The sequence below is a fragment of the Pongo pygmaeus genome, chromosome 11 (genome assembly GCF_028885625.2).
Source record: "Pongo pygmaeus isolate AG05252 chromosome 11, NHGRI_mPonPyg2-v2.0_pri, whole genome shotgun sequence".
In the NCBI taxonomy this organism is placed as follows: Eukaryota; Metazoa; Chordata; class Mammalia; order Primates; family Hominidae; genus Pongo; species Pongo pygmaeus.
In genome coordinates this window covers 86,347,415-86,374,760 of record NC_072384.2, presented here as the reverse complement: position 1 = coordinate 86,374,760, position 27,346 = coordinate 86,347,415, and the positions used below count along the sequence as shown (strand labels likewise).

The 27,346-nt window shown below is 35.2% G+C and overlaps 1 long non-coding RNA gene across 1 annotated transcript in view; it reads left to right on the top strand.

Moving 5' to 3' along the window:
• Positions 1-27,346, top strand: part of LOC129031418 (uncharacterized) — a 60,283-nt gene that overhangs the window by 16,131 nt on the left and 16,806 nt on the right. Inside the window, exon 3 of the long non-coding RNA XR_008501034.2 lies at positions 9,246-9,382. This is a non-coding gene — a long non-coding RNA (uncharacterized LOC129031418). The remainder of the gene's footprint in view (positions 1-9,245; positions 9,383-27,346) is intronic.

Genomic DNA, 27,346 nt, shown 5'->3' with positions numbered 1-27,346 from the left:
CTCTGATGTTTATACTCCATTACTGGTAGAAAATTTTGTCTTTGTTCTTTCTCAAGACGAATTTTTATAACTTGATAGGAGATGTTGCTTGTCAATAACTTGCCTTCTTAGATTTTGTTTGATGGAGAGAGCTTCTGAAAAATATTCAGGATAGAGGAGAAAGCTGAATTCCTTTGATGGAAATGAGTGAGGGAAGATTAATTCTCCAAAACTGAGACTAGAGGTTTATGACTCCCAAGAATAGTGGTGATCTACACTATATTCCCTGACAGTAACCGCAGGAACTGGCAAGACATTTGAGTGGTTTTACTTTGTGTTTCTCCTGGGCCCAGGGCAATGGGACTGTCTGCTTTGACAAATATTCCTGCACCGAGGTTTGACATAGGATGAGCAGAGCTGTCTTCCTTTAGGGACGGATTGTATTAGTCTGTTTTATGTTGCTTATAACAGAATACTTGAAACTGGATAATTTGTAAAGAAAAGGAATTTATTTCTTATGGTTGTGGAGGCTGAGAAGTCCAAGGTTGAGGGGCTGCATCTGGTGAGGATTTTCTTACTGGTGGGGGCTCTCTGCAGAGTCTCAAAGTGGCACAGGGTGAGGGGGCTGAATGTGCTAACATGGTAGCTCAGGTCTTTTTTGCTTTTCTTATAAGGCCACAAATTCCAATCCCATGATAACCTAGTAATCCATTTACCTTTTAACCCATTGATTCATGAATATGTTAATGTATTTATGAAGGCAGAGCCCTCATGACCCATTCACCTCTTAAAGGACCCACCTCTCAACACTGCCACATTGTGGATTAAATTTCAACATGAATTTTGGAGGGTACAACTATTGAAATTATAGCAGCGACTAAGTGACCTTGGAAAATGAGATATCAAAGGAGAACATGATATTGAAAGATGAAAGGGTGCTTGTGACCTCTTAGGACCTAGGTTGAATTTCCTGCTGGCCTATGTGATGGACACTTGGAGTTTGAATTAATTTGATTTAAATAAAATAAATTTGATATTTCTTGCATACCTGTTTGTAGGTGAAAATACCATTCATACCTATTTTATCCGTGAGGGTTCTCCAGGGATATAAAATTAATTAATTAGTTTCTTTATTTTTGAATTGGTTCATGTGTTTTTGGGGGCTGATGAGTCTGAAAATTTGTAGGGCAGGGCAGAAGGATGGAAATTCAGGCAAGAATTGATACTGCAGTCTTGAGGCAGAATTTCTTCTCTGAAAAACTTTAGTTTTGCTCTATAAATCTTTTATTATTATGGTTACCTGTATATTTGCTTTTGTCATCATAGACAAAATAAAAAGGATATCAAAATGTCTACAAGGAAAAGATAGGGAGAATAAAAACATCAAGCATTTGCTAGTGCCAAGTTTTGTAAACTAAAATTCTTTTAAAAACAGATTTTTTAAAAAACAAAATTGTATTTACTTAAGGTATACAGCATTTTTTTTTATTTCAATAGCTTTTGGGGTACAAGTGGCTTTTTGTTACATGGATGAACCATATGGTGGTGAATTCTGAGATTTTAGTGTAGCCATCACCAGAGTAGTACACATTATACCTAACGTGTGGCTTTTTATCCCTAGCCCCCTTCCCACCCTCCTACTTCTGAGTCTCTAAAGTCCATTATATCACTCTGTATGCCTTTATTTAATCATAGCTTAGATCCCACTTATAAGTGAGGGCATATGGTTTTTGATTTTCCACTCCTGTGTTACTTCACTTAGAATAATGGCCTACAGCTCCATCCAAGTTGTTGCAAAAAGACATTATTTCATTCCTTTTAATGGCTGAGTGGTATTCCATCATGCATATATACCACATTTTCTTTATCCACTCATTAGTGGATGGGCATTTAGGTTGGTTCCACATCTTTGCAATTGTGAATTGTGCTGCTATAAACATATGTGTGCAGTGTGTTTTTCATATAATGACTTTTCCTTTGGGTAGATACCCAATAGGGGGATCACCAGATTGAATGATTGATCTACTTTTAGCTATTTAAGGACTCTCCATACAGAAAAACAGATTATTTCTTTAAACATTCAAAAACTTTTTTTTCTCTAATTTTATAGAAATCTGCTGTGACTGTTTCATGTGCTACATGTCTGTTTTATTCTCATTCCTCTTATTCCCCCAGCATTTTTTTAAAAACACTGATAATAGTTGGTATTTGAAAAACTCCATCAATCAGGAAAAAATAATTCTTATAGACAAGGAGACATACTGTTATATTTGGAATAAAATTGAAAGCAAAAATTATATGAATTAATTGATTCATAGGGACATAAATGGATTGATTCAAAGGGACATAAATGGATTGTTTATTGCACCCTTCTTTCTGCAGCCACTTCCAAGGTCCTTCTCTTCTTCATAATAAGACAAAAATAAAAGTTTAATCAATAGGAATGAGCTTGGTTCTGAGATAAGGGTTAACCTTGGATTTGAATGATTCTATTGATTTGGCGTTATGAACCTGAGGCAGGATTTCATCTAAGGATTGGGGTGTACTTTAGTTTAAAATAAGTGCTTAAGTTGTTGGCAAATAGACTGGAATTGCCAATAAACTTGGCTGAGATGGGCTTAAACAATAGCTAATCTCATAGAAAGATAATAACTCAGATAAATATAGGAGTCAGAAAATGTTCCCTTTAAAAAAACCTTTCTACACTGTAATTATGAAAATAAATATCACCAGTTATGAGAAGTGAAGCTAACCAAAATACCTCAGGGACACTTACGACCTTCACTGTGGAAAATAGGAGCATAGTTTTAATCTTTTCTTTCCCTTAAGAACTATATTCTTCTTTTTACCTACTCTCACTTTCAATTTCTGTAATCTAAAACATCAAATTCACCTGCAGGAAAGTCATGTTTTTGACAACTTCTTAACTTCTTAAATAACTTGTTTAAGAGGTTCTGGCCCTGAAACCTTAGACAATGACAGTGGTTAGTTGATTAGGCATAGGGGTGTGGAGGGCAGGGGGAAGAAGACACAAAACAATTGTAACCCACGCCCACTCCTCCCTCCCCTTCCCCAATTTCCCATTTGTCACACCACCCCATTGTAGATCTAGTTCAACCAATGAAATAATCAGCTTATTGCAGAGGGAAGGAAGTTTACTACTGGAAATAATGCAGGTTTGTTTTAAATGTTTTGATGAAGTTCACTGAGGTTTTAATTCAAATTGATAGTATATTCTATTTTGTTTTATTTTATTGCCTGCCACATGTTAGGGATGCAATGTTGAATAAGGTGTGGCCCCTATTCTTAATTTAATGGTAGATCTAGACATGAAGTAGTTACTATACAACATGGTAAATTCTGTGACAGAACTCTGCAAAGTGTTCTGAAACTATAGTGCCAAGAACAACTAACTCTGCCTTAGGGTAACAAGAAATTAATTTAATATAAAAGTAGGTCTTATAGTATTTTGGAAATGTGTTGACATAGTAAAAACTAATTTAAGGGAAAAAAGGCCTCTTCCAAAAATAAGAAGCCAAAATGCAAGGATATGAGAAAACAGATCAATTGACCTAATATCAGCAGACACAGGCAGGTATAACAAAAATGAGATGTGTAACACCCTATAATTACAACATGCAATTGAGGGAAGCCTAGGTGTGCATCTTTGCAATCCCTGGTCAAGAGAAGAAACACAGCTGGGTGAGATGGCTCATGCCTGTAATACCGCTAGCATTTTGGGAGGCCGTGGCTTTCCCTACAACATGGCAGTTTGCTTCTTATAGGCCGGTAGGTGAGTGTCTGCTGCTGCTTTGAGTGTCTTTTAAGAAATCATCTGATTAGGCCAGGCCCCATCCAGCATAATCTCCCTTTTGATTAACTCAAAGTCAACTAATTAGAAACCTTAATTACATCTGCAAAAATCCCTTTACTGTTGCCATACAATATACCCTCATTGAAGGGAATGAAATCCCATTCTATTTACAGAAACTGCCTACCCCAGTGGGGAGGTATAAAAGGATGTGGACCAGTGGAAGCCATGTTAAAATTTTGTCTACCATGTGTTAATCATACATTACATACATTTTTTCCTATTCTCAAAAAGACACTGAGAAATTTTATACCTTAATAGTATTTAAGCCTTAGATTTTATCACAGCACTATCCAATAGAAATATAAACCACAAATGTGAACCACATATATAACTTTAAAATTTTTAGTAGCCAAATAGGAAAAATTAAGAGACCAACAGGTGAAATCAATTTTAATATATTTTATTTAATAAATATAGCCAGAATATTATCATCTCAACATGTAACCAATATAAAATATTATTAGATATTATGTATTTTTTTAAATACAAGGTCTTTGAATACTACATCTCCATTTTGGCTGGCTGCACCTCAAGTGCTCAATGGCCACAAGGGGCTCTTGGCTGCTGAATTTAACTGCACATGGCTATCACATGCCTTTTCTCTTTTTTTTTAACTTTTATTTTAGGTTTTGGGGTACAAGTGAAGGTTTGTTACATAGGTAAACATGTGTCACAGGGGTTTGTTGTGCATATTACTTCATCACTGAGGTATTAAGCCAGTACCCATTAGTTATCTTTTCTGCTCCTCCCCCTTCTCCCACCCTCTCCTGTCAAGTAGATCCCAGTGTCTGTTGTTTCTTTCTTTGTGTTCATAAGTCCTTATCATCTAACTCCCACTTATAAGTGAGAACATGCAGTATTTGGTTTTCTGTTTCTGCATTAGTTTGCTAAGGATAATAGCCTCCAGCTCCATCTATTTTCCCACAAAAGACATTATCGCATTCTTTTTTATGGCTGCATAGTATTCCAAGGTATGTACCATATTTTCTTTATCCAATCTGTCATTGATGGGCATTTAGGTTGATTGCATGTCTTTGCTATTGTGAATAGTGCTGCAGTGAACATTAATGAGCATGTGTCTTTGTGATAGAATGATTTATATTCCTCTGGTATATACGCAGTAATGGGATTGCTGGGTGGAATGGTAGTTCTCCTTTTAGCTCTTAAGGAATTGCCATACTGTTTTCCACAATGGTTGAATTAATTTACACTCCCACCGACAGTGTATAAAGGTTCCCTTTTCTCCACAACCTTGCCAGCATCTGTTATTTTTTGACTTTTTAATAATAGCCATCTGACCGGTGTGAGATGGTATCTCATTGTGGTTTTGATTTGTATTTCTCTAATGACCAGTGATGTTGAGCTTTTCTTCATATGCTCATTGGCTGCATGTATGTCTTCTTTTGAGAAGTGTCTGTTCATGTCCTTTGCCCACTATTTAAGGGGTTATTTTTCTCTTCTAAATTTGTTTGAAGTTACTTATAGATTTGTCAGATGCATAGTTTGCAAATATTTTCTTCCATTCTGTAGGTTGTCTGTTTACTCTGTCAGTAGTTTCTTTTGCTGTATCACGTGCCTTTTCAACAATATCCACCAGGTGTCACAACTTTACAGCTCTAAACCAGCAACATCAACCCTGTTCTTCTCTTGGTGAGAAGAGTCAGGATTCTCTTTGTATTCATATATTTTCTTCTTTCCACATATTTGGTATTTCAATTGAAGTTTTTGCCTAGGTAATTAAGAAATTAAGCCATGTGAGTTTTACTACTTAAATAATCAAATTTGAATTCAAAACTGCTTGTATATCTGATACACCATTCCTTAATTTTTCTGTAATTTCATCCTAGATGATCTGCCTGGTGAGAAGGCAAATAATTATGAATTACATGAACACTCAATTCTTAACAACATAATAATAATTATTTTAAAGTTAGATCATTTCAAATACCCAAGGAGTTTTCACAACCTCAGAAGCAATTAAATGGTTTTCTTTTTACTATCTCAAATTGTTTAATAGAACATTTAATAATAGAAACCCAAAGTTTTAAAAAGTAACAAAATGTTCTATTACAAAACTACACACTATTACTACACAATAATTGCCAAGGGAGGTTTCTACTTCTCACATACATAGTGAGCTCCGATGGGAGTATGATGTTTGCATTTATTCACAGTTATTACTATAAAAACAGACTCATTTAATTTACATTTGGTTATTTGTAGGTTGTGATACAATTTCCTTTTATATGACAGAAAAACTGCCTTTGTTTTTAATATTTTTTGGTTTTTACTTTTATAGTCTTTCACGTTAGGTATCTTATAGGTAAAATTAAATATATATTTAGAGACTGAGTCTTCTCAAATACTTTCTTCTTTTAGAAAATCATTAATTTATAAAATTTAAAAAAGTATGTACAGATGCCATACAGAATCAATCATGAATGGAGAGAAGATTGAAATGTGAGTTTTTATCACTAACTTCCATAAAATGAGTGTAGTTTAGTTTTATATCAATAATTATGCGTTCTCTTTGTCCTATTAGTTTCAACCACATGATATCTGTAAGATGAAAATAAACTTGATCCTAGTGAGAAACCATAATTATTTATCTCTGAAGGATTTGTACTGTCAATTAGGTTCAGAAGAAAGGAATCAGACTTGGCATCTTAACTCATATATTAAAGAGAGAAGTGACTAGTGTTGTAGCCATAACTATAGAATAAGATGGAAAAATCATTAAGTGAAAGTGTGCAAATAATATTTTAAATAAAAACATAAAATCTAAAATTAGGATAATGTATACATTTATTTGCCTCCTGTTTGGAACCTTTTAAAAACACATCCAAGAAAAATTAACCACATACGTAAGTCATATTTCTAAGTGAAATAATCAAATACATGCAATTAATATTTGTTTGCTGCTCAACTATTTACCCTTTTTTTTTAATTTCTTTTGTGAAGAAATTTTTGCAAAGGCTGAGGGTTTAATTTGTTTATTCTTTTTGAAGCACAATGCTCACACAGTCCAAGAGATGGCAGCCAATACCTCTTGTAAAACAAATGACTTGTGTTGATACTTCATCACGGCAAATGCAGGTACTTTATTTTAATAACATCAACACTGAAGCAATTATTAAAAGAATGTAAATTGCTGAAATTCTAAATGAAAATCGCTGAAATTCTGAATTGTTAAATTCTAAATTCTTATTTTTGTATGTGTGCTTTAAAGAGATTGCTCAGAGTATTTTACAAGGTAAACTGAATAGATTTCTCTCTCTCCTTTTTTTCCACTGAGTTCAGAGCAGTGGTTTCTGCCAGATTAACCTAGATTTACTTATAGAATAGTAGACTTAAATAATAAATTATAATATCAATAATTATTTCAGAAGCATTAAAATTAAATACATAAAGTACTAGTAACATCATTTATTAATAGAATGTTTGCCAGAACTGATGGCTGAGCTTTTTTTGGAATATCGTAGTTACTTTTTTTGTTAGACTCCTAATTAAAATCAAGTCATTTTTATGACAGATAGGAGGGTTTCTTCACAATGTAAGAAAAGAAAAACAAAGTGAATATTTTATTTCTTCATTTGTTTTAAGGAGGTATTTAAATTCTGAATATATTACTTTGTGTAATATTAAGCTGCTTTGTTATGGGATTCTACAGGCTAAGGGAAGGCATTAAGGAAAGCCATTGCCTTGTTTTAGGCTATCTAATCAATTACAGAAATGGACCCAGGAACTCAGCTTTCCTAAATTCCAAAATTCAAATACAGAACCCTTTATATTAGTGTGTTAGGTTTGTAATGTTGTACAACAAATTTCCACAAACTTTACTGCTTGAAGAAATAGCCATTTATTATCCCACACTGCTATAGGTCAGAAGTCTGACCATGGCTTAGCTGAAGGTCCCAGAAAGCTAAAATCAAGATGTTGTTTTAGCTGTCTTCTTGTCTGGAGCTCATGTGGTTGTGGCAAGATTTAATTTCTTGTGGTTGTAGTACTGAGGTCCCCATTTCCTTGCTGACAGTCATCTAGGGGCTGCTCTCCACTCCTAGAGGCCACCTGCATTCTTTGCTCTGTGGCCCTCTCTATATTCAAAGCCAGCATTAGATAATCTCCCTGACATGGAGTCCTCTGATGCTTTGAATCTTTTCTATCAGGAAGAACCTGTATCCTTTTTAGGGCTCATGTGATCAGGCCAGACTCTCTGCGATTGTAGTCTTTCTACTTTAAGGTCAACTGATTTGGGAGCTTAATTACATCTATAAAATGCTTTCACACTAGCACCTAGATTAGTGTTTGTTTGAATGAGAGAAGGTGTTTGTATACACCAGGGACCAGAAATCTTAGAATTCTGCCTATCACAACCAGACTGTAGATTGTAAACACCATTTTACTTAGAAAATACGTAGACCTTTTCACATTGGAGTGGTTAATTCATCATTAGAGAGGGGCTGTATTCATTTTTTGGTGTTAATGCACCACTTATTTTCTAAGTAATATTATTCATACCAATAGCTCACCAAAGAAAAGAATGATAAAAAATAATCTGGAATGACCCATAAAAATAACTTGCAAATACAAATGAGGATTTGAGACCCCTAATCTTGGAGAAAACCAACTTTTAAAAGCTTTTTTATAGTACCACCTCTGAACTACTGGGAATTTACGTCAAAAACAATGTCACTGGAAAATTTCTCCAGTACTTTTATAGTCAGATTTGGGAACAACTGTAATCTTAATATTATCTTATTTTAACTTGTCTGAGGCCCCTATTACCTAGTAGTACAGCCACAGCTAAAACTTTGCTTTCCAGACATTCAGGTCTAATTCTTTTTATATTGCCTACTGTGCCTGGTCTCCCATCAGTGGGAGAAGAGAAGGCAAATCTACATCTCTCCAAAGATTGCTATAAATGGATACTAAAGGGCTGGCAAACTCTCACAAATACCTGTTACTGATAGACTTTAAATGGAGACTTTCTGAACTAGGATTCTGTTTCAGCTATCCATTGCCACAATAATGCTATGAGATAAGCAACCACAAAATAGCAGTGACATAAAACATGCACTGATTTTTTGCTTGTGAATGTATGGGTAGGCTGGTTGGGTCTACTTAATGTTAGCTGGGCTCACTCATGGGTTTGTGGTCCAATCCGATTTGATTAGCAACTTAAAAAAAATTTAGTTTATTTATTTATTTAGTGATAGGGTCTTACTCCATCACCCAGGCTGGAGGTACAGTGGTGCAATCACGATTCACTGCAGCCTCGACTTCCCAGGCTCAGGTGTTTCTTCCACATCAGGCTCCTGAGTAGCTGGGATCACAGATGCATGCCACCAGGCTGACTAACTTTTGTTTTGTTTTGTTTTGTTTTGTTTTGTAGAGACGGGGTTTCTCCATGTTTCCCAGGCTGGTCTCAAACTCCTGGGCTCAAGCAGTCTGCCCACCATGCCTCCCAAAATGCTCCTCCAAAAAAGGAGTGTGCCACCACACCCAGCCTGAGCAACTTTTGTTTTTAAGGTAAGCACCTAAAGATAAACAGTTTGGATTTTCATGAAGGAAGAAAGTGAATACTAGAAATTACAGTCTGATAAATGGATCATGAGCAAAATGTCGAGGGTCCTGTTAACCAAGCCATGGAGAGAGGCATAATTGTCCCAAGATCCATTCATACCCAGTTAGCCTTTCTTATGTCCACCTCCTTACCCCTTGCTGTTAGGGGTTGAAAAAGAATATTCCATGCTGCAAAGTACATGATGTGGTGTACAAAAAAATCCTGACAAAGTTGAAATTTGTCTCTCTGATATGGAAAAGACAAAAGCAACCTAATAACCATAATATTTTGATTGCATATAAACATATGACAACAATGATCATCTCCAAGATTAATTTGGATGTAGCCTAATGATCACACACCCTAATCATAATGTCTTTTCAGAGGAGAACATTTAAAGTAACAACCAATCACTTAATTATATTATTTTTGTCTCATGTTGATATGTTTATTCAACAGACCTTTATTAAGTTCACTTCCTGGGAGCCAGACTGTGATGGATGCTGGAGATATAAAAATGAATAGAATCCTGAACTTTGAAGGTTCAATATCTAGGAGTGGTGTTAAAAACCTGAGCAGTTACAGCAATATTATAAGTGTTAAAATAATCAAATCAATTATGTTGATAAAATACTAATAATAAATATAATAATAATAAATCTACAAAGGGCAACAGTAATAGAGAAGAGGCAATAGTTAATTTTGTCTTGAAAAGTTGGAAATTTTGGAAAAAAATCCAAAAAAATTAGGAAAAAAGGCATGAAACCATATAGGAACATTTTACTGAGTCTTGGAGCATGAATTGTAAAAAGAAACCTGTAACAGCAGGTAAAGGACCAGCCTGTGAAAAGTCACAGCTTGAGATAGATTTATGTCCTGTGGCACTGGCGGATGATTTAGTCCTTCTAGAAAAATGATGTGCATCATGTGAGGCAGAAAGGGTGATGGGAGTTGTGGCTAGAAAGCAGGTACCAACAGTAAGCTTGTTAAAGAGTTGGGCTGCAGATATAATGATGTTAAGATAGAATTACTGTTTTTGAGACAAGGCAGTAGGTAGTAGAAGGACCTTATATACTAAGGATCTTATTTTATCAGAAATAAGGAGCCATTACAGAATTTTAAGTAGAGGAATGACGTAGTTTAATTTCTGTTACAGAAATGTTACTCTGACAGCAGAGAGGAAGTTGAGTTAGAGAAGAAGATGGGAGGTAGGGAGGATACTAAATTTGTGTAAGTGAGGAGTTGAACTAAAGCAGTGGAAGGTGAATAAAGAAGAGGGAGGGAGGGAGGGGTAAATTGAGTTTGGAAAATCCTCTAGTCTTATTAACTAATTGAAAATGGTAATATAATGGAGAGGAGAGAATCTCAGATAACTACTAGTTTTCTTGCTCAAGTGACTAGTTAGATGATGGTGCTACTAACCACATAGCTGGTTATGTACTCTACTGTACATAGGGAATCTTATTTTTGGTATAAAATAATAAATTTATTTAGAAGATGGCTGATTTTGAGGTATTTGTGGAATATACAAAAGGAGCTGTTCAATACTGGAAAATACAGACCTGGAACTGAATATAGACTTGAGTATCATCACCATGTAACTGGTTATTGAAACCTGTAGCATTCTATTACTTAGAGGCCTTGCAGAATTGTAAAAAAAATCAAAGATAGAATCAAGGTGAGTGTGTCCATTGAACATAGAATATGTCCATTGTTCCATAGAACATTGGTGAAAATGTTCTGAAACCTAATGTAAATGTTTCAAATTTGTATGCTGCATTCAGTATTTATGCTTCCTCTTCTTAATATGGAGCTACCGACTTTAAATAGTAAAAAAGTTAATTTGAAAAAAATCCAAATAGGAGTAACATTATTTCTTTCAAGACATATTTTTAACTATAAATTGAAAAGTATACTCTAGGCCGGGTGTAGTGGCTCATGCCTGTAATCCCAACACTTTGGGAGGCTGAGATGGGCGATCACCCGAGGTCAGGAGTTTTGAGACCAGCCTGGCCAACAGGGTGAAACTCCATCTCTACTAAAAATACAAAAATTAGCCAGATGCAATCCCAGCTACTTAGGAGGCTGAGGCAGAAGAATCTCTTGACCCTGGGAGGTCGAGGTTGTATTGAGCTGAGATCGTGCCACTGTACTCCAGCCTGGGCGACATAGACTCCATCTCAAAAAAAGAAAAAAAAGAAAAAAAAAAAAGAAAAGTGAACTGTAAAACGAAAATTGTGGAAAAAATTATTATATTAGTATTTTGTTTAATTTTTTTTTTTCTTTTAGAGACAAAGTCTTGGTCTGTCATCTGGGCTGTGATCATAGCTCGCTGCAGCCTTGAACTCCGGGACTCAACAATCCTCTGCCGTAGCCTCTTGAGTAGTAAAGACTACAGGCTTGAACCACCATGCCTGGCTAATTTTATTTTATTTTTGATTAGATAGGATGTCACTATGTTGCCCAGGGTGGTCTTGAACTCCTGGTCTGAAGCCATCCTCCCACCTCAGCCTCCCAAATCGTTAAGATTTATAGGCACAGGCTGCCATAACTGGCTATAACTATTTTTCAGTGGGGTTAATGGTCACGTCATTGTAGCTTAATATCTAAGCAGTATTTTACAGAATTTTATAAGGCATAAAAATATTTCCAATAGCACCACTTCAAATTGTTCTTCTACAATACATTTAGGATTTTATTTAATGAATAACCTGATGTTGATTAGTATAACTGGTAAATACTGCATTTATTTCCTTCTTAAAGATTCCTGTGTCTCTGCAGGCTGGGTTAAATCCCTTTTCTCTAGCTTATATATGACTGGAATATCTTTTCATCATAGCACTTATATTATTATTTTGAAATGCTCTATTTGCATGTCTATCACCAAACACATCCTTATATGAGTAATGTATAAAACTGAAATTCAATTTCATGAAATAATATTTATATTTGTAATAGGTAATGTATGCAAATATTTTCCATCCCATTCCATTGTCATTCCTTCCTTTCCATCCCATTAGAAACATCAGTGCAACCTAAGATACTGATTTAACAAATCTCTAATTGGTGTCAAGCTGTGGTTTGAAAAAAAAGTCCTAAGGCATATCTCTCTGATCCTTGTATCTCCGGTGTTTAGCATATAATCTAGTACTGTTTATTGATGACAGACCCGTGGAATTTTTTGAGTACTGCAGATGTAAATTCTAAAACAGGAAAAAAAATGCTGCTTCCACTGTGCTTAGCATAGGATTTTCTAAATTCACATTTTAAGTAGTATTGTGTGCCACAAGCCATAAATTGTGTTAAAAATAAAGAGCTATAAAGCCTTATTGCATTGCATTATTGTAATCCTACTAATACCAGTATGATTTATCCACGTGCATCCAGGAGTAACATACTGACAGATTCTCAATTAACACAAGCATTTCTGAGCTTCTAGTAGGCAGCTCTCGTGTATTAAAAGCTTTATCACTTTCAACATGGAAGTAGCGTAGAAGCTAAATAATTAGAGTATGTAAGAAAGAACAAACTTTTATTTAATATTACTTAAACATAAGGAAAACTTGTACTTTAAAATGACCACCCAGATATAAATCAAGACAAAATGATTCTTTTGTAAAAGAAATAACAAAGTCTTCAAAAAAACCTGAAACAATATTGAATAAATATTTAAAAAGTTAATAAGTATTTGTATTTATAGTGTTTTTGTGAAGTTGAATATACAGATAGGTAAATGAATACCACAAAAATTGGTTATGGAACTCATAATACATATATTTACACATATATGTATTTTTTCTAGTAACCTCCCTTGTTCTCTTGCTGTTACAGCTAAATTTAAAAATTTCAACCTATTTCTGTCAAATGTTGTTCCAATTATACGACTGGGAATGCTTTTGCTTCAATTACCAATGATCTAATTGTTGTCCATTTCAAAGGATACTTTAGAATCTCTCTCTCTGGTTTTCTTTTTTCGCTCCAGATCTGTTCTATTTGATACTGTGGTCAGTCTTGAAATTTTCTTCTTCCTTGCCTTCTTTTCTATTTTTTTTTTTTTTTACATTTTACTGATAGTTCCTCAAATTTCTCCCCAGGTACTCCCTCACTTGCACCTTCAATTTTTGTATCTATTCTTATTTTAAATAGTCTTCATAGGAAATCTTACCTAGTATCAAATATTGTTGGAACTCAGATTTCTAAATCTATGACACCAACCCAACATCTCTTTTGAAATGCAGATTCATGCATCTATCAAACTGCCTCCTAAATATAATTCCCATTAAGTGTATTGAAGTTTCATCAAACTCTACATATCTGAAAAATAGTTATTTCCCTCACCTTGCCCCTCAGTCTAATATGAACAAATGTATTTCTTCTATTCTACTTTAATCATTACAGATTTTTCCTCTTTCACCTTTCTGTCATGTAATTATTGACTGAGGTGATTTTTTTTTAGATATTAAATATTTCTTGAATATCTCCACATCTTTATTCCTATCCTGCCCATATCAGCTAGTATGGTCAGGAAAACAGAAACCACTTTAGGTAGAAGGTATTTAATACAGGAAATTAGACACAACATGGTTGGAAATCAGAGGCAGGAAACATCAGAAGAAAGTGCTCTGGTATTTAGAGAACCCAGAAATGCAGGAATCATAAAGTTGATGCCAATAATCTCAACCTCCTGCAGGGCTGAAGTGAGTTCTAAGAGCTCTGTACTCATTATAGATCTTGGTCCCTCTAAAATACCCCTTGAAGCTTTGTGGGATCAGTTCCTATACATTCAGAAGCTATGTCTCTCTGTCTGAGGGCTTTATCTGGCTGTACAGACATGCTGCATGTGGGGCAGGACATGAGTGTCAGAAAATGAATGCTCCAGGAGCAACCTTCAACCACTGAGGATCAGAAGTTGGTGAATGAACATGGCAGCTCCTTACTCAAAGTGGAACAATTCTGAAGTCTATTCTATATAATCCCTCCAAGGGTTTCCAGCAGGATTGAGCCTCAGTTGACTACAGCTGTAACCCATATGTCGATGTCCCTTTATTGGCTTTCTTCCCTTCCTTGTGTCACTTTTCCACCTCTTCTGCTTCTGGATGAACTCCAAAATAAGCTATCTGCTTCTGGATGAACTCCAAAATAAGCTACCTGCTCTCAAGTCTTGTTCATAGTTAAGACATGATTTATGCATTGCTTTTGGAGGAGGACAATGCTTCTCTTTCTTTTCAAACTTCCACATTTTATGAGAGTGCATCTTCTTGGCAGAATTTAAGCCAGAAAATTTCTTGTAAGAGTGTCTGGCAAATACAGTTTTTAGGCTCTTAATTCTTGTGATAGAGGGAAGTATTTACTTAGATAGGCAAGGATGACTTTGAATATCTTTGATGACATATTCATGACACCATCAATGTATATTTTAAAACATGCAATATGTATTATATTTATATGGCCCTTGGGATTACATATTATCCCATTGAGTATCAACACACATTATCTAGCAGAGTCCACATCATCCAAATTTGAACTATACACATTTAGGCAATAATAACTATGTCATGCAGCATAATGCAACTATATCTTAAACGTAAAAATATACTCACCATCTCCCGAAAAGGGAGACACAAAGCATTTCTTGTAGGTGCTAATTTCTCTTCTAGCTTACTCACAATGTCACCAGGATATTCTGTAAACTAAATGCTAAATTGAAACAATTCATTTTGTTAGATGTTAATCCTTAAAAAAGCCTACAAACCTTGCATATTGTCTTTCTAACCCAGTTTTCCATTCTCATTCCACACTGTGCTTTGCCTCTCACTGCCTCCTGCAGCCATGCAGGCTTTCCTTGACTTTACTGTGTTCCCCAAGCTGGCTCTACCCCAGACATTGCACATGCTCTTTCTGATGTTCTAAGTGAATGTAACCTTTTTTTTTTTTTTTTTTTTTTTTTGAGACAGTCTCGCTTTGTCACCCTGGCTGGAGTGCAGTAGTGCAATCTTGGCTCACTGCAATCTGTGCCTCCTGGGTTCAAGGAATTCCCGTGCTTCAGCCTCCCAAGTAGCTGGGACTACAGGCGTGTGCCACCATGCCAACCTAATTTTTGTACTTTTAGTAGAGACAGGATTTCGCCATGTTGGTCAGGCTGGTCTTAGACTCCTGGCCTCAAGTGATTTGCCTGCCTCAGCCTCTCAAAGTGCTGGGATTACAGGATTGAGACACTGTGCCTGGCCCAATCTTCTTCAATTAACTTTTACATCTTATCACAAGGACCATTTCCTCAGGAGGCTTCATCTGACCCTGTGATTAAGCCAAAGTCCCTTAGTGTGTGTGTTTATATACATATATATGTATGCATACATATACATAAAGCCTCTCTCTCTCTACATAGACATATAATTTCATAATGTTTCATTTTGTACGTCTTCATGATTGGTTGGTTGATTATTTTTCCTCTTATAATATGTACCTTGATAGCATGATCATTTATATTTGTTCTATTTTTGCTGTTATACCCCCAGCACCGAGTATAGTGTATAGTGTCTAGTACATGTAAGAATCTCAATAAATTTGTTAAATGGATAAACGCAAAGGATATTTTATGAAAAGAATTATAAGGATTACTGACATTTGCATCATAAACTGTATGTTAGTATTACATATTACATTATCTTAGAATTATATTTTTCCCAAGACATGCTTGTTAGTTGTGATTCTCAGTAATTCCAGAAATGATACTTTTACCATTTTATCATCACTTAGTTGTAGTTTTTAAATTAATACTATTTTTGGGTTTAAATTATAAATCATTGATATTTTAATGTCATTTTATCAATGACTTACCAATTTTCAGTGGTTTACCTAATCCAATAGAATGCAGCAATGCATAGGAGCATTAGCAAGAATTTTGATCCATAATATTGCAATAGTTAGACTTAAAAGCACAAATCGATTCTTGTGTAAAATGAATTATTTATAGCTCTCTTGCTGAAGAATGTTAGTACATAATGCTCCCAAAATTTGTTTGTAAATCAAATTTCAGATAAATTAGCTGTGGGTCTTTGTCCCAGTTTAATTGGTTTCGGTCAGAATATTTGAGAGTCATTTCATTTAGAGGGTTTAAGTTGTGTCTTATTTATCTTTGTGTTCCCCAGATCTAATAGAAATCTGGGTGCTTACTAGCTGGATCATATTTCAAAGGCCAGTCCAAGTTTATGGATTGGTGCATGTGGTGACTCTAATTTGGCTTAAGTAACACTCTAATTTTCTGCTGAGTCAGCAATCAAGAATACAAAGGTTATATACCACCAGATGGATATACATGAATGAATAAGCTCCTCCATATTTCCATAGTTTCTCATTGAGATGTGCCCTTAGTCTATCACTATTAGGTTAATCAGGCTATAACACATCATAACTTGAAAGAGACACACAGTATATGTTCAGTGAATTCAAACTCTTTTTATTCCTTATTCTATAACCAGAATGAATTTTCCATACATTTACTAGTAAACATATGTTATACTATACATATAATGAGTACATGTAATAGTGTGCATGTATACATTAATAGTATATGTAACAGTTTAGTGTTTATGATTTTAAAGAAGGCATTTCTTATGGATACTAGTCATTAATAAACACTCTTCATTGGGGAAATAAAATGCATACTTTACTGTCTGTGTGTGTGTGTGTGTGTTTTTGCAACAGCATCTTGCTCTGTTGCCAAGGCTCAAGTGCAGTGGCACAACCCTGGCTCACTGCAACCTCCACCTCCTGGGTTCAAGCGATTCTCCTGCCTCAGCTTCCTGAGTAGCTGGGACTACAGGCTTACGCCACTGTGCCTGGCTAACTTTTATATTTTTAGTAGAGATGGTGTTTTGCCATGTCGGCCAGGCTGGTCTCGAACTCCTGATCTCAAGTGATCCACCTGTCTTGGCCTCCCAAAGTGCTGGGATTACAGGCTTGAGCCACCATGCCTGGCTTTTTTGGTTTTAAGTACGTCATTTTGATTAACTGAAATTATACTTTTGATTACATCTTAGTTGATTGAAATTTGATGTGATTCTAAAGTTGTAAATGTTTATACTTTCCTTAAAACTCATGGAAGATATAGTTTGTATGACTGAATAGATTTGGGCATTTTTAATGTAATTTAAATAATTAGATAAAGGGTACATCAGGAACATAAAGATCTACCGTAACTTGAGGATGGTACTGGATTGAAAATACAATATTGGTGGGAATATTTGATAAACCTTAACACAATTTTCTTTGCCAGCAGAATGCCATGTGAGTCAAATAAATTTTTTTGTTTTTGATTGTTTTTACTTTTATTTTGAATATTCTATATTGCTTATTTCATGGTATATAAAGAAATTGAGCAAGATATTACAAGGTTTATTTTCCCCTTTGGATTAAACTTTAAAGCGTAATACTTAAAGTAATAGAAAACTGACATTTGTAGCTGTCTTTTGTGCCCCTGTGTATGTGGTCTGGTCTAGACATGGAGGTCAATATTCTCAGCAACCTTTGATAAACTCTTCATTTTCAAAAATACCCTCTGAAGAAGATACCAGAGTAGTCATTAAACATAGCCATCTGTTCTGAACCTCTATAATGTAATGAAAATATAGGAAAATATTTTTGCAATTTTGGGGTCAAATATTTCTTACACAAGGCACAGAAAGCACAAACCATAAAAGGATAAGATGATAAGTTAGCCTTCATAAAAGTTGAAAACTTATGCTCATTAAAGAAGCACCATTAAGAAAATAAGTAGGCATTTATATTCTTGAGAAAATATATACCATACATAGATTTAAAAAGGATTTTATCAGAATATTTAAATAATTTCTAAAACTCAATAATAGCTTTTGTGTTTAAACCTATGGTCTTTTTCAAATTATGTTTGAGTATTGTGAGAGACATATTTGAAGTTGTTTTTTTCCCTCATATGGATATCCAGTTGTTTCAATACCTTTTGTTGAAATGACTTTCCTTTTGGTGTCTTTGTAAAAAGTGACTATATAATTGTGTGTCTATTTCTGGACTCTTAATTCTATTCCATTGACCTATCTGTCTGTCCTTATGCAGCATTACTGTGTCTTGGATACTATAACTTTTAGAATAAGTTTTGAAATCAGGTAATGTGAATACTCCAATTTTGTTCTTATTTTTCAAGATAATTTTGGCTATTTTGAGTTCTTTGTATTTTCATATAGATTTTACAAAGTGTTTTGTCAGTTTGCACAAAAAGGAAACTGCTGTGCTCTGCTGGGGCACCACATCTTTGTGCAATGATTTGGAAGGTGCCTCCAGACTAAACCACAGGTGATTGTGGGACTCACCTCATAGCTTACCCTTATGTCACAGGTTACAGTTCTCTGCTACCTGTTGTCAAACATCTCACTTTGATGCTTCATATATTTTGTAAAGTTTTATAGTTGTTTCAAGCTGGATAGTTAATCCAGTGCCAGTTATTCAGTCCTAGTTGGAAACAGAAATTATACATAGAATTTTACACCTAGAATTCTGTACAAAATGTAGGAAATATTATATAGGAAATATGACTGTTCTTATATTTTTCTTCAACAGTTCAGAAATGTAGATTGGAACTATGATAATATAATACTATGTAAACAGAAAGTGCTATTTAACACAGAAGTTTAAAAACATCAAGTGAATTTTTGGTTTAATAAATGGATATTGTTTTGCATTATCAGAATTTTATTTTTTGTTTATTGACCACTTAGGTTGTCATTCAAACAATTTCTCTTTAATTTTCTTAATTAATTAATTAAAGGTAGACAACTCTTTTGGGAAACTTTAGAAATGAGTGTGGCATTTTGGTGAAAAGTCTGTTTTAAATCTGCTTTACATAAATGCTCTTTTTTTGTGTTTGTGTGTCTTTAGTACCAATTGCAACAGGCTGTTATTCAATGGGTCCAACAGTTTGAGGATGTAGTGGATGGGCCAGCTGGATTTCAATGTGTACTCTACCTGTGTAATTATGGGGAAAATATCTCTCACTTGAGACAGAAATTTAATTCCATTATTTGAAGCCATGAGATTAGATATTTCCTGAGCATCATTTAAAATCTTCTAATTTCTAAAAAAAAGTATGTAGAGTATGCAAGGATTTGCCTTTACTTAAGTATTTATGACTTTATTTTCTTTGTTTTTATAGAGACAGGGTCTTGCTCTGTTGCTCAGGCTGGAGTGGAGTGGCGTGATCATAGCTGCAACTCCTTGGTATGAGGGATCCTCCCAGCCTCCAAAGTAGCTAGAACTACAAGTGTGTGCCACCATGCCCAGCTAATTTAAAAATATTTTTATAGAGATGAGGTCTTGCTATGTTGCCCAGGCAGGTTTGGAACTCCTGGCATCAAGCAATCCTCCCACCTCAGCCTCCTAAAGTGCTGGGATTATACCTATGAGCCATCATGCCCAGCCTATGACCTTATTTTTATCAATACACAATGTATTTAAAGGTCTTGGACACACACACAAATTCACAAAAACACACAAAGAATTATGAAGAACTGTCAAATGTTAAGTTTATTAAAGTGTGGCAAGTCAGTTGATTTGGCTTGAAGTATGATCAAAAAGGTGTTTTTTTGATAGTTTCTAAAGAAATCATAATATCGTCAACTTAGATAGGGAAATAAAGAAACTTAAATATATTAGAATAACTAAACATAAACTACAATTGTTTATTGAGTTAGTAAATAATCCAGAACTTCTATGGGCCACAAAAATATTATTCTGACATTCTAATGGTTATTTTATTATTCGTTTAGTTTTGGCAGCTAACTATGGACCCACCTACGTGTCAGTGTTAAGGCATTGACTCTTTCCCTCCCTGACCTAACTCCCATACAGAGTTAAACAATATTGAAAATCTTTTTTTCATTGCGATCATATACAATTGTGTGCTCCTTTACAGCCAATGGTTTCACAAAGGGAATGGGAAATATGAGAGCACGAAGATAATGGGTTTAGGAGACAATTTAAAAGTAAAATAAATAGGTCCTTGTGGCCAAATTAAATAGGACCTCATGAATTTTAAATTCTCTCAATTTAATGTTGAGGAAATGAATAAAAAAAGAAGAGAAGAGGTAGTATATTCTAACTTTCACCTATTTGTTTATTCATTTACTTAACAAACATTGATTGAGTTTCTACTATGTCTCATTTAGCATGTCAAAGCTCTGGGAATAAAAGATGACTAAAACAGAATTCTTTTCCCTAGGAAGGTCACAGTCTGATAGAGGAGGTAAAAACACATCCAATCAACTATAACACAATGTAATACATTAAGCTTTTACTCTAACACCATTATATTTAATGTACTGAGGGAAGACAAATGAGTGAACAACTAATTATATTGGGGAAAGCATCTGGGAAGACTCTAGAGAAGATGTAACAATTGTCCTTAATATTAAAAAATGATCTTTCTAAGGAGAGATATGTGGCAAAGATGGTTCAGGTGAAGAATGGAGAGAGCAATGTAAAAGGCATGAAGTGCAAGTCATGGTTGGAAAAAGGGAAGTCATTTGGTATAAACAAATTTAAAGAATATGTTGAAGGAGTCATGGAGGATGAAACTGAAAAGCTAAATTGTGACCAGGTTGCAATAATGTAAAAATGTTTGAATTTTACCTTGTAAGTTACTGACAATCATGAGAGATTTTTAAAAGGGGAATAACAGGAACAGAGTTATACTTTCAATAATAACTTTAGGGGTAGGATAGGTTAGGGATGATTAATAGTATAGGCAAGATAGTGGAGCAAGAAATGATGGGAAAATGGGTAAGGCATAGGATAGATTTAAAATACAATTTGAAAGTAGTTACCTATTGCTGCAAAAATAATGACCTCTAAATTTAGTGGTTTAAAATGACAAGAAATCTTTATGTTCTCACACCCTTCCTATGAGGCAGGAATTCAGGAGCAGCTTAGCTGGTTGGTCCTGGCTTCAGTTTCTTCATGTGGTTGCTGTTACATGTCAGCCAAGCTGCAGTCATTTAACAGCTTGACTAGGGCTAGAGGATTCTCTTTTAAGATGGCTCAATCAGTGGCTCCAGTGGCGCAATCGGTTAGCGCGCGGTACTTATAAGATGGCTCAATCATATAGCAGAAAAGTTGGTGCTGGAAATTGGCAAGAGGCTTAGATTCTTTGCTCCAAGGACCTCTCCATAGGGCTATTGGAGTTTCCCCCAAATGCATGATGAGCAGCTTCTCTCAAAGTGAATAATGCAGGAGAAACAAGGCTTTCGTGACTTGGCCTCAGACGTCGCACTCTGTGATTTCTGCAATATTCTATTGGTATCACAATTCAGTTCTACCCAGTGTTGTAGGGAAAAACACAGGGGTGTGAATTCCAGTGCTGAGGTTCATTGGGAGCAGTCGTGGGGCTTGGCTCCCACAACTTTATCCTGAACATGCCAATCTGTCTCTTTGTGTGAGTCAGTTCTATAGTTCTTTCATAAAGGCAGGAATTACTACTCACAATAGCAACTACTCTTATTGCACTGGTCTATTCATGAATGCGTAATAAATGCCTCTGTAACTTCTAGCAAGTGAGAAAGGTGCGGTGAATTTAGCTATTGTCTGGACTTCGGGCAGCAGGGAGAACGGGGTTGGCTGCTGTCATTGTCACAAAGCTTGTTAGCCCTAGAGAACAGAGTAAGTGGGAGAGATTCATTTTAAGCAACATCCAAGTAACGAGAGTATCTATAGGGGAAAATACATGCTACTTTGATCTTTTGCTGAGATATCTTTCCCTTCTATCTCTGGGCTAGGAACCTAGATTGGTGCAAAGGTCAGTTTCTTATGGCAAAGGACAGGATGAAGGTGTCATTCTAGGCTTTTAGAATGTATATGTGTTTATGCATGTGCTTGAAGTATTTTAAACACTCTTCTTATGTGTTTTAAGTATTTAAAATCCAGGAAACAAGTGATATAGTGCTCACTCTTTACTCTTGCTCTCCTAACATGCATATTTTATCTATTTAAAGCTATTTGGAGATCACTTTCCACTCCTGCATTTAAGAGTTGTATGTATATATATCTACTTTCCCTTTCCATGCCCTTAAATTCTCATTTAGGAATACCTCTTGGACACTCAGTCATTCTTACAGAGAAAATAGTGAGACAGATTTTTAAAAATATTTATTTTCAAGTGTGAAATAGAACCTGTTATATGAGTCCATTTTCACACTGTTATGAAGAAATACCTGAGACTGGGTAATTTATAAAGAAAAGAGTTTTAATTGACTCACAGTTCTGCATGGCTGGAGAGGCCTCAGGAAACTTAGAATCATGGTGGAAGGCACCTCTTCACAGGGTAGCAGGAGAGAAAATGAGTGCCTACTGAAGGGTAGAGCCCTTTATAAAACCTTCAGATCTCGTGAGAACTCACTCACTATCACGAGAACAGCACTGGGGGAAATCTGCCCCCGTTAATCAATTACGTCCCACCAGGTCCCTCCCACAACACATAGGGATTATGGGATTGCAATTCAAGAGAAGATTTGGATGGGGACACAAAGCCAAACCATGTCACATGTTCTAGAGACATCTCTTAATGGTTACTCAAAAACCTAACTGAATGATTGAGGTCATGCCATCCTGCAATAAAAATGTTAATAGGCTTTTAAACACACTGAAATGTGCATTGTCCAGATGCTTTCAGGCATAATTGCAATGACATTGGGGTCTTATTCTGAGTTGGCAATGTGCTGCAATTATTTTTTTAAGTCAGCAGCATTTAATTGATTTGAGGATTATTCCTGTGTTTGATATTTGGTTGAGATTGACAAATACCCATTTTTCTAGAATAACGTTTTAATGCAAATTTTTTATGACAGAGTGTCTGTGATGCCAAATGTTGCTCTTAGTTATTTTCCACAAGAGAGCATAATTATGATTTTCCATCACTAAAATTATTTCATATTTTTGATTAAAGTTGGCTTGCTTTCTGTCAGTGCAGTTGAAAAATGAAGTTTATTGATATATTGTAAAAGTATTTCACTGGTTAGTGTTTCTACACAGAAATTATCAAATAAAACAATGCCAGTGAAGACTATTTTGGGCAATAAAGTTTAGAATATATGTATGTACCTTTTTCAAACAACATGAATGTCATCATGAAAATCACAACAATTTATTAAGGTTAGCTTTTTAAAATGATGTTGTAGAAAGAGACTGGATAAGACACAAAAACGATAAGAAAAACACTTTCAGTCCTAAATTCATTATTTCTTAGTTGGTTTTTAAGTAAGTCATTTTATATCTTTACTTTCAGTTCTATCCTGTGTGTCTTGAGATTAATAAATGTGCTTTATAATCTTATCATGAGGATTAAATGAGCTAATATATGAAATAATTTTAGTATACAGCCTAGAAATATTAGCAAGTGATTAAATATTTACTTCTGTTTCTAAATTTTCTTTATTCTTGCCTTCTAGTTGAAAAGTATATTAGATAATGGGTAAATCTAAGAAAACATGTTGCAACAAGAAAAAAACTTTGTGTAATTGTGTGCTCAGTTATTTCAGCTTGAGGAACTAATTTTGCCAGTAGATGTAATTTGCTTAGGACTAAACAAAAGTTTATCCTGTGAGCTATTTTGAACAATTTTATTATAAGAATTATTTATTTTATGGAAGAATCATATACAAAATATTTAAAGTAGGATCCACATGGTGGCCAACAAGATTATGATGATAATATTAATAATAAATCTGAATTCCTTTATATGAGACAAGAGATTGGCAATTGTCTTCAGCTCCCAACATTTCCTATTGTCTTAGTGGCCAGCTTTTCTCCTTTGTATTACCTTAATGGTTCCTGTAAATATTTGTTGTCTGTGATTTCAAGCATCAGAATAAGCTTCCATCCTATGGATTTATCTTTGGCAAGATAATTTCCTTTTCCTAAGTGGAAATTGCCTGCTAGAGAGTCATCAATAGTAACACAAATTCGTATACCTGTCTTCATCTACTATTTTCAAAAGCCCAAAGAAACAGCAACAACAACAAAAACAACACCTGATTATACCAAAACAGAAAAGAGCAAAACAAATAAACTTTGACCTAAATAGAGAAAAATAATCCTCCCTCTTTTTTAGCTTCAGAATGATAGCATGCTTCCTAAAGCCCTACCATAAATTGCATTATTTTCAACATGGCCAATTTTCTAATATACCTATACTCATATAAAACAGGGATCTTGGAAATCAGCAGTTTCAGTTCCAGGTCTTCCGAAAGCTCATAGAACTCTTCTGAATTTTTATTGACAGCTTTGGGGATCGTACCTTTGATGGTAGGGCCAGCTTTTCTTACAAATTTTTCCTTTCCTTCAATTTGAAAATAATATTTACTACAAATGCTTTGGTTTCTTATTATAATTGCCATCATACAGTTAATGAAAACTAAATTTTATTATTATAACACCTAACTATGAACCTAAAATTCATATTGTCTTGGTTTGTTTTTGCAAAAGTGGCATAAGTTTCCTAACAATCTGATCATTGAATTTATACTTACTCTTTACCCAAGGTTAAACATATCTTAATTGGACAGTGTCCTAATGAAATAATGTTAGGTATTATATCCAGTCTCTCAATGCTCATCAGGATTTATTCTCATGCTTATTTTAGTATACTTGCTTTTTAATTTTTTTTGCCTTTTTAATCTTCTCATGTTTGCCTTCAAATGAGTAAGAAGATGGAGTGTGGATGAGAAAATGAGAGGAGTCCAGGTGTTTCATTAATATGAAGGACATTCCACTACTTAAAAAAAAAAAAAGTTTGTGATTTGAGATCAAATGGGGAAGATAAAGTTGAAAAGTGCTGACATGTTATCAAATCATCAGCATTATGAAACAGCAGGTACCAGAGCCATTCTAGCTATTCATTTATGTTGACACTTTTAGGACACGAGGGAGAAAGTGTGACTGTCAGTTATCTCATTTTGTTACTTTTGTAAAAGATCTGCTGATTCTTTGTGTATAGCTCTGGTATCATTTCAAGTTTTTCTAGGCTCTAAGCATCACGTCATTGCCCTGGCATCCTATGCCTATCTCTAACTGTACTATTTCCTTTCTTCTCAATTTATGTGACTTTTTTCAAGATACTTCAGTATTTTATTTCATTAAGCAGCAACAACATTCATGTATAAACAGGAAATAATTTTGTTCCTTCATTTCATCAAAAGCCATGTGTTGAAGATTCCTTTATTTTCTTTTTTTTTTTTTTAATAGTACTCCATTATGTGTATATACCATATTTTGTTTACCCATTCATCTATAACTGAACACTTGGGTTTACTTGGGTTTCTTTTTTTTTCTTTTTTTTTAATTATACTTTAAGTTTTAAGGTACATGTGCACAACGTGCAGTTTTGTTACATATGTATACATATGCCATGTTGGTGTGCTGCACCCATTAACTCATCATTTAACATTAGGTATATCTCCTAATGCTATCCCTCCCCCCTTCCCCCGCCCCAGATTCCTTTATTTTCTAATGCAGGCACTGGGGTATAAAACCTAATAAAATATAGTACATAGACTGAGGAGAGTGGCCATTTCTCCTGCTGTCCTCTGTCTCCAAAGAAACGGAGGAAGTAAAAACTGAAAAATAACAGACTGATCAGCACCACTGGCCAGGTCTGTAGGTTAAAGATTAACACCCACCCTAACCACTTGTGCTATCTATAGATCACAGACAATGATATGGAGAAATACTTGCCTTGCTCACCACCCCCACCTAGTCATGTACCCCATGCTTGCTCAATCTATCACGACCCTGTCATGTGGACCCCTCAGAGCTGTAAGCCCTTAAAAGGGCCAGGAGCTCTTTCTTCGGGGAGCTTGGTTCTTGAGACGCAAGTCTGCTCATGCTCCTGTCTGAATAAAGCCTGTTCCTTCTTTAACCCATTGTCTGAGGGGTTTTGTCTGCAGCTTGTCCTGCTACAAGACAATTCAATGTGCAAGGTAAAAAGTGCTCATAATGATGAGTAAAGTGATACAGGTTACAGAAGATGGGCATTCATATTACTTAGGGCAGTGGTGGTTCTCAATCTTGGTCGCACATTATAATCACCTGGGGAGGTGCTAAAATCTCTATCTCCAGGCGCCACCTAACACCAGTTAAATCTGAATCTCAGAGGGTGGGGCTCAGGACCCAATATTATTTTTAAAGCTTTCTAAGTGATTCCAATGTGAGACCAAGTTTGAGAACCACCAGTCTGGATATTGAAATATGAATTCCCAGGAGAGTTGAGACTTGAGGTTTTCTTTTTAGAAGTATGAAGAAGCAGAGAATGTCATAATAGGAAGAAAGGGTATCTTTTTAAAGAGTCAAAAGACTAGAAAACAACATGACAAATTTAGGCAACTCACAAGTTATTCAGTATGGCAAAAGGAAAGATAGTGAATAGAATGTTATAAGGTTTGAGGGAAGGGTAGGCAAAAAACTAATCCTCAAGGACCTTGACCTATTTATTTCCAATATAAATGATTGTCATAGCAACAAGGTGGGCACAGGAAAAAGGAAGTGAGTTTAGTGTAGTGAGAAAGGAATAGATAAATAGAGATGGAACAGTAGAAGTGGCTGGCTGTGAGGAAGAAATGTAGAACCAGAGTGGATAGGCTAGCACCCCATGGAAGGAGCCAGAAGCTGAAATGATCAAAGGCAGAGGGATGGGTCGGGGAATGGGGTAAGACAATTTTTGATTGAGGTAGGTCAGGTTTGATATTCAGTATTGACACTAGACTTAGAATGAGTGTTTCATTTTGTGAATCTCATGGTGTGGATTGGGGAGCTGGAAAAGAGGGTAGAAGGAACTAGATAAGAAGGTGCATATCCTCTGTTACCTGGCTGGAGGGATCTGGGCTCAGTTTTCAGGCATGGAGAATCACCTGGGC